The sequence below is a fragment of the Mus caroli genome, unplaced genomic scaffold, assembly GCF_978045245.1.
Source record: "Mus caroli unplaced genomic scaffold, Mus_caroli_1 scaffold_12, whole genome shotgun sequence".
NCBI classification, from domain to species: Eukaryota; Metazoa; Chordata; class Mammalia; order Rodentia; family Muridae; genus Mus; species Mus caroli.
This window is the reverse complement of record NW_028227267.1, coordinates 96,384,814-96,391,904: the sequence shown is the minus strand read 5'-3', so window position 1 is coordinate 96,391,904 and position 7,091 is coordinate 96,384,814.

The window sequence follows — 7,091 nt, the reverse complement described above, 5'->3', positions numbered from 1 at the left end:
CTCCCTTCACAGAATGATTTTTTTTTTCATCATTCATCCTACAGGAGCAGGAGCATTTGACTAGGTCTGGTAGAGTAGTCCAAGTAACTTTCCTGTGAGAAGCCTATGCCCGCCCTAGGATGCAGCTACTCTTTTCCTCTTGCGCATCCTCTCTGGCTCTCCCTTCCTTAAGCATTTGCTGAATCCTTTTCTTAATAAAGGCAAACTGTCATTGTACAAAATAATGTATTTTCCTTAATTCTTATTTCCTTTCTACCTCTGTACCCACCTTAGAAATATTCTGAATCCCACTATAGTACCATAGTAGTTACCACAGTAGTTTACCTGCCAAGAAGCAAACTAAGGGACAAAGGGTTGAGTCTCTGCTTACAGTTTGAAAGAGCGCAGTCTGTCATGACAGGAAAGGCACAGCAGCAAGACCTTGAGACAGATGGCCACATTGTATCCACACAGGAAGCAAAGAATGGTTAGGAAGTGGGGCTGAGGAGTAAAACCTCAGGACTTACCTGCTACCCCCACTTCTAGCAAGTTCTATAACCTTTTGAAACAACAGTACCAACTAGGGACAGTGTGTTCAAATACATGAGCCTATGGATGGCTTTTAATATTCAAACCACAGCAACTCTCAGTGAATACTGTTCAGATAAGTGGATGGCTTCTTAACTAGACTGACTGAGCCATGGTCACCATTAATATTGAACAACACTCAAAGTGCTAAGTCAGGCTTCCCTGATTTTCTAGGTATTCATGTGTTGTATTTCTTTAGTCTTCTCAACAATCTATAAACTCAGTATTCTTAACTCCTCTTCAAGACGAAGGACTTCAAGAGAGTTGCTCACAATGATGCAGCTAGTAGGAAAGTCAGTGTTCAGAGCAAGGTCTGCCTGACATGGAAGCCTATGGTACCTTGTGGCCCTTGTCTTCCCTGTTGCTCCTAACCCTTCCAGTTCAGTGAGAAAGCTAGGATTAGATCTGGGTGAGTAACCTCTGAGCTCAGGGCTATAATGGCTAGGTGAGAAGAACATGAAGGGTCTGGAATACTCTTGGGTATAATTATGGGCAAGGTTGGTTTTGGAGTCCACCATTTCATACTGTCTGTGTTTAATTCTCTTAATCATGCTTTAATTGTCATGTGTATTTTTTAGAAGGTCAGAGGAATACTTTTGGCGGCTATAAATGCCCACGCATGGATACCTCACCTACTCACTTTTCTCCTTGTATGATTATACACACATACACATCTTCGTAAATACTTTCTAAAGGATCAAACAAATTGCCAAGCTTTGTAACTGGATCCTGCTTGGGGTTAGCTTTTGGAGGTCTGACATCATCGCCACAAACCCTTCTTTGTGTAATTTTGATTTATTTTTTTGCCCTAAACTGTAGCATAAAAGATAATGATATTTTCTGACCCCTAAGATGTGTGTTGTTGTTGTTGTTGAAATATCAACTTAAGAGAACTTTTTTGTGTGTGCTTATGGTTCATTGGTGACGCTAGCAGTTAACGGGTATACCAGTTATCCCTGCAATGGCCTTTACTGCTGTTGCTGTTAGATTTCTAGTAGAGAACTCAGAGGCATGTGATTGGCTAAGTGAATTTTGTTAACCTAGAAGCCCCTGGAAGATATTCCAGTATTTTTTCCCTACTCATGTTATTTGTTCATGATAGAAGAATAGATTTGTGTCAGATGGTATAATAGAGCATTTCCCCATATTTCTTTTATATTTGTTTGAAACTCAGTGGAAAGTTTTGGAGGGTTTATATCCTTACACTTGAGTTTTCCACCAGCATATTCACAACATTCCTTTTTCCATAGAGTTTTTAAGATAAACAGCAACAGCACAAACTGCAAGACCTTCCAAGTGGCTTGCAAATGCTAAGAAATAATTTAGCTATGCTAATCTTTTACACAAATATCTTATATTGTGCTGTAATCATGGAAATAAGTAGGCATATGACCACTCCTGATTAGAGATTTACAGACTCTCGAAAGATACTATGAATGGAAATTAATTGGTTGAAAGGCAATTACTGAGAATCTCTTGACAGATATGAGGAGCCATGTTAGGCATTAAATACACAAAGATGAATACTGTTTCCCAAACTGATCAGTCAGGACACTGGTTCCCTCTGAAATCAACAAATCATTGACAATTGATTCCTTCAGACACAGAGAGATAATTATAATTTTCTTAAGTACCCAGGAGGACCGAATTATCTGTATACCAGTCTTGCTAGTAAGTTACATACAAAATTCTGGTGAGAGTTTATAGATTTGTAACTAAGCCAACATTTAACTCTAAAATAATAAAAAACATAGCAGTAAAAACTGAATTGGGCTAATTCATGATAATTAATCTCTGGAGTGTTATCTGAAATGTTATCTGCCTACACAAAAAAGAAAATAAAAAAGATGCATTTGCCAAGAGGGGAGGAAGCTGAGGGATTGCAGAAGTACAGGCCTGCATTTTCATGGTGCCTTTTTCTGTTGGGTCCATCTGCTGCCCTAAGAGCTTTGCTTGTCCCCTTGTAAAAGTGATGGCCTGGATGATGTTTCACAGTGACCAAAAAGAGTTAGAAGGGTGAATGTTAGAAAGGGTGGAGAAGAATGAAAGCTGAGATCCGGGTGGAGACACAAGAATGAATATACTAGGAGAGGTAGCAGGAAGTAGAAAATGAACAGAGAGAGCGAGGAGAGAGAAGGGAGCAGAAATGAAGAGTGATGACTGGAGGCGGGGAGCTATTCTGATGCCAGTGAGACGAAGAAGAGACCAAGGTGGGAATGAATGATGTTTGGAAGTGGCAGGCATCTGAACACACATTTTCTACTTGTTTTGTAAGCATCAAAATTGATCTTGCTCAAAATCGAAAACAAACATGAACAACCAGGCTTCAGTGGGAGAGATGGGATAAACTGAGATTCAGTTCTCTCATTTCATCAAAGCATTCTGTCTGCTGTTGGCACTGACAGCTGACAACATAGTCAAGACACATTAATAAAGAGGCACAATCTGATCCTAAGCAGGGGTACCACATCCCAACTATGTCTGTGAGCCAAGCAGGAAAGCTCCATTTTCCAAGATGTCCAGGAAGTTATTCTCTGCCCTGCTGTCATCTCAGCCTTAACCCAAGACTTTACTTGAAAAATCTCAGGAACAAGCCCTTTGGGGCTGAGGCTAAGGTACACTGTGGCTGATAAGGGGCTCCTCTGCTCCTTAGTAGGTAAAAATACAACCTCAGGCAGAGGAATAACAATGCGCAGTTGCCCTGATTGCACACCAGTTCAACAAAGCCTGCCTCCTTCTCCCTCTTTGGAAATACAGTATTGGGTACTGCTGTGTGCACTGACATGATCATCAAGTCTCTTCTTTGAATTATAACACACACACACACCATAAAAACTATTCAAAGAGTGTCTCATATTAGTCTTAGGCTTTACATTAGACAGTCTGTCTCAGAGAAACAGTGTTAGCTGTAGGGTCTGTTAGTGGGGAGAAAAATGTATCCTCAATTTTGTCATTGTTCATTCTCAAAGCTATAGGTTGTCAAGAAACACAGACACACACACAGAGAGACAGTCACACACACACAGTCACACAGACACACACATACACACACACACACACACACAAAATGTTGTCCAAGCTGGCCTCAACTCACACGAATCCTCCTGCCCCAGCCTCATGAGTATTCCAATTACTAGCATCTTCTATCATGCCTGGTTCACAATCTTTTAACTTTCAGCCAAAACAATCTCCTAAGTTCTTATATTTTTCCAGAGTATATAAATAGAGCAATGGGCTATGCATAATCAAGGTTTGTGTCTCTGGAAAAATCGATGTGACAATTTCACTTTGATTTTCAAGTGTGTCAGGGATGTTGATGGTTAGTTTTTGCTATAAAATTGGAAACTATGTTCAAATGCCTTTGAGTTTTAAGACCTTATGACCCTGCGTTCAACAGCACCTAGACATTGTAACTTATTCACATCAATCTTCATGGTCGATAGCTAGTTAAGTGATTATGTTGTTTCCTTGATGAGATTTTAAATTCACTAATTAACTTTTGATGTTTTGCATACTTAAATTTCAGAATCTTTGAGCATCAGTCAAGAATTCCTGAGGAATTATCCATACATGAAAACGTGACTATACATTTAATTTCATGCTGTATCCTTTAATCATGTAAGCCGGCTTTCTGTTCTAGGTTGTCCTCAATCTATATCACTGTGTGTGCATAAAAATATTGCTCACCTCCCACCTTAAGCATAGATTCCTCTTAATAAGCTTTCAGAGCCTAAACCAAAAGATATAATAAATACAAATTTAAAACCCATTACTAGCTATGGGGCACCTCTCCTAGAGTTGTTGGTCAGAGGTGTCCTGGAAACGCCTAAAATCACATAAGCTATTGTTCCTGGTTGATGACCAGAGCTTGATGGTGGGGTCCTGTTTGGTGAAGGTATCACATACATTGTTTCGGGACATGGAGAGATCATGTTGGTGTTAGCCACTAAGCTTCCTCCCGCTCGTCTAGGTCTCATTAATACTGGAAAGTGCTATGCAAACAGCTGAGAAGAAAAGCCATCGGTTGGCTCATTCACAGCTGTGTAGCCTGTGAACTGTGATAATGACTAGCCTAGCAAGATATGTCCATGGCTGGAATGTTAGAACAGCTTGAATGTACAATGGCTGCTTTATGATTGAATTGAAGGCCCAGTCTACAGAAGGTAATATATGCTTGTAACTGCAAGGACAAGCGAATGGGGAACTCACAGGCCCTAGGTGGGAACTACTGCTGTTATTGTGATGAATGGACATAGTAGCAAACTGCATTCTAACTTTGTATGTGTGTGTTTACTAATGCAGCTCATCAGCTAAGTTTCTTGGTGCAGTGGATGATAGTCACTGCAGAAACTTACAACTGGTCAGACTACAGAGCATAAGTAACTGTGTAGCTTCCAGTCACAAATGGGGCACCTATATCACATCCATTCCCCAAGGCTCAGGGACCATTAAAGAGGAAGAAACAAAACGATTATAAGAGCCAGAGGGTACGGGGGACTCAGTATCACCACCACCATCATCATCAACAACCACAACAAAACAGTGTCCTCTAGACACATCCAAACTGCTGTACTCATGAACTCACAGTAGCCGTGGTAGCCTGCATGAGACCTGCACAAAATCAAGCCAATCAACACTCTAGCGTGGAGTGGGGAAGGGGTTTATGAGCCCTAACCCCTAACTGAGGACCCATGGACAGTAAGTAGATGACTTCTTGTGAAATGAGAATCAGTTTTCTTTAAGGATATGTCTCCTGGTAGGTCTACATGCTCCAATTATGAACCCATACCCAGACGTATACCAGCAGCACAAATTGGAGTCAATGGATTATTAAATAAAACTATGAACCAGAGAGGACCAAAAATTGGAGGGAAGGGAAGTAAGAGTTAATTTAGAAGAACTCAAATGGAGTTGGGAATGTGTATCGTCAAAGTATACTGCCTAAGTTTTACAAAGAATGAATAGAATATTTTTGAAAAAGGAATACAGTCTGCTTTAGCTTTTGTGAGTACTATTTTAAATGGAAAAGGAAATAAAGTAAGCATTTGGCTCACTGGTTGTTCGCAGTGTGATGAATAGCACCCAATGTCACAGTTTGCATGATTTGTTATGGCTATAATATGAGAATTCAAATAATTTTATATTGATATTTCTCACTCTGGACACATATTCTGTAGTAACCTTAATGTTTTTAATATCTTTCAATAATGTTACAATAATTTCTTAAGAGGTCCTATATAGGAGCTGGAGAGATGACTCAGTCAGTGGTTAAGAGCACTGGCTGCTCTTCCAAAGGTCATGAGTTCAAATACCAGCAACCACATGATGGCTGACAACCACCTGTAGTGAGATCTAATGCCCTCTTCTGGTGTGTTTAAAGACAGCTTCAGTGTACTTCTATAATAAATAAATAAATCTAAAATAAATAAATAAATACACTATATTTTTAAAAAGTGGTCCTATATACTTTTGTTACATTTTTTCCTAGGTATCTTATGTATTTGTTGTTAATATTGTTTAAATTACACCTTCAGATTTTTTAATTACCCTCTGAACTGCTCATTTGTTCTGCTCCCTTGCTGATTCTCTTTCAATCCTGTGTTTCTAATCAAATCATCCATACTAAAGACAAACTTTCCTCTTTTTTTCCCCATTTTTTTTTACTTCCTGGTTTTGTGGTGGGAGAGATTCCAGATTAAATTGGTTTCAAAGGTCAACTGTCTAATGTGTCACATTTTTATATTTTAATTGGATCCTTTAAGCTTTTCTTATACTGTTTGAGTTGTGAGTTGTTTGAAACATACTTGTTATTGGGACAAATAAATCAGTCTTGATTCTGGTCATCTAAGAGTGTTTATCATCTCAGAAGTTACTAAATTCAGTCCACTGTATTTGTACAAGCAATAGGATCAGCACGTGACATTTCTTCTTTTAACCTCGAATGTGGAAACTACAGGGGAAACAAATGCTTTGCTAGGCTTGGCTTTGTTTAAGAGGAAGGTTGCATTTCTGAGGACAAAGGTCGTTGAGGTCCACTTTCTCTTTCTGGTGTAGTATTTCTCTATATCAAGTATCCCAAGTTCTGTGTGAATACGAATTCAGCACTAAAGAGTTGTCTCACTGTGAGTGAAGCGGTTAGGTAAAAAAAGGATGACTCAACTCATGGGATACGTGGGAAAGTTTATAAAATATTCTGGTCAGTGTCTGGTGTGTGCATGTGCGTGTGTGCATGGGTGTGTGCACGCACAACTCAAGCTGTATTTTATTTTTCACGAGTCAGTTTTGATAAGTTATTTTTTCCAGGAAATTACCTATTCACTCAAGTATGCAGATTTATGAACACAAAATTACTAATTTTCTTCTTATTATTTTCTCTCTAGGCTGCATCTATAGATACGACTCCTCTCTTGTATTTCTAATACTGTTTTTCTCCCCGGTTGAGAAATCTGAACAAAGATTTATCTATTTTATTAGCTTCTCAAAAATAATCTGTTGATCAGGTGTTTTTCTCTAAGGCAGCAAAT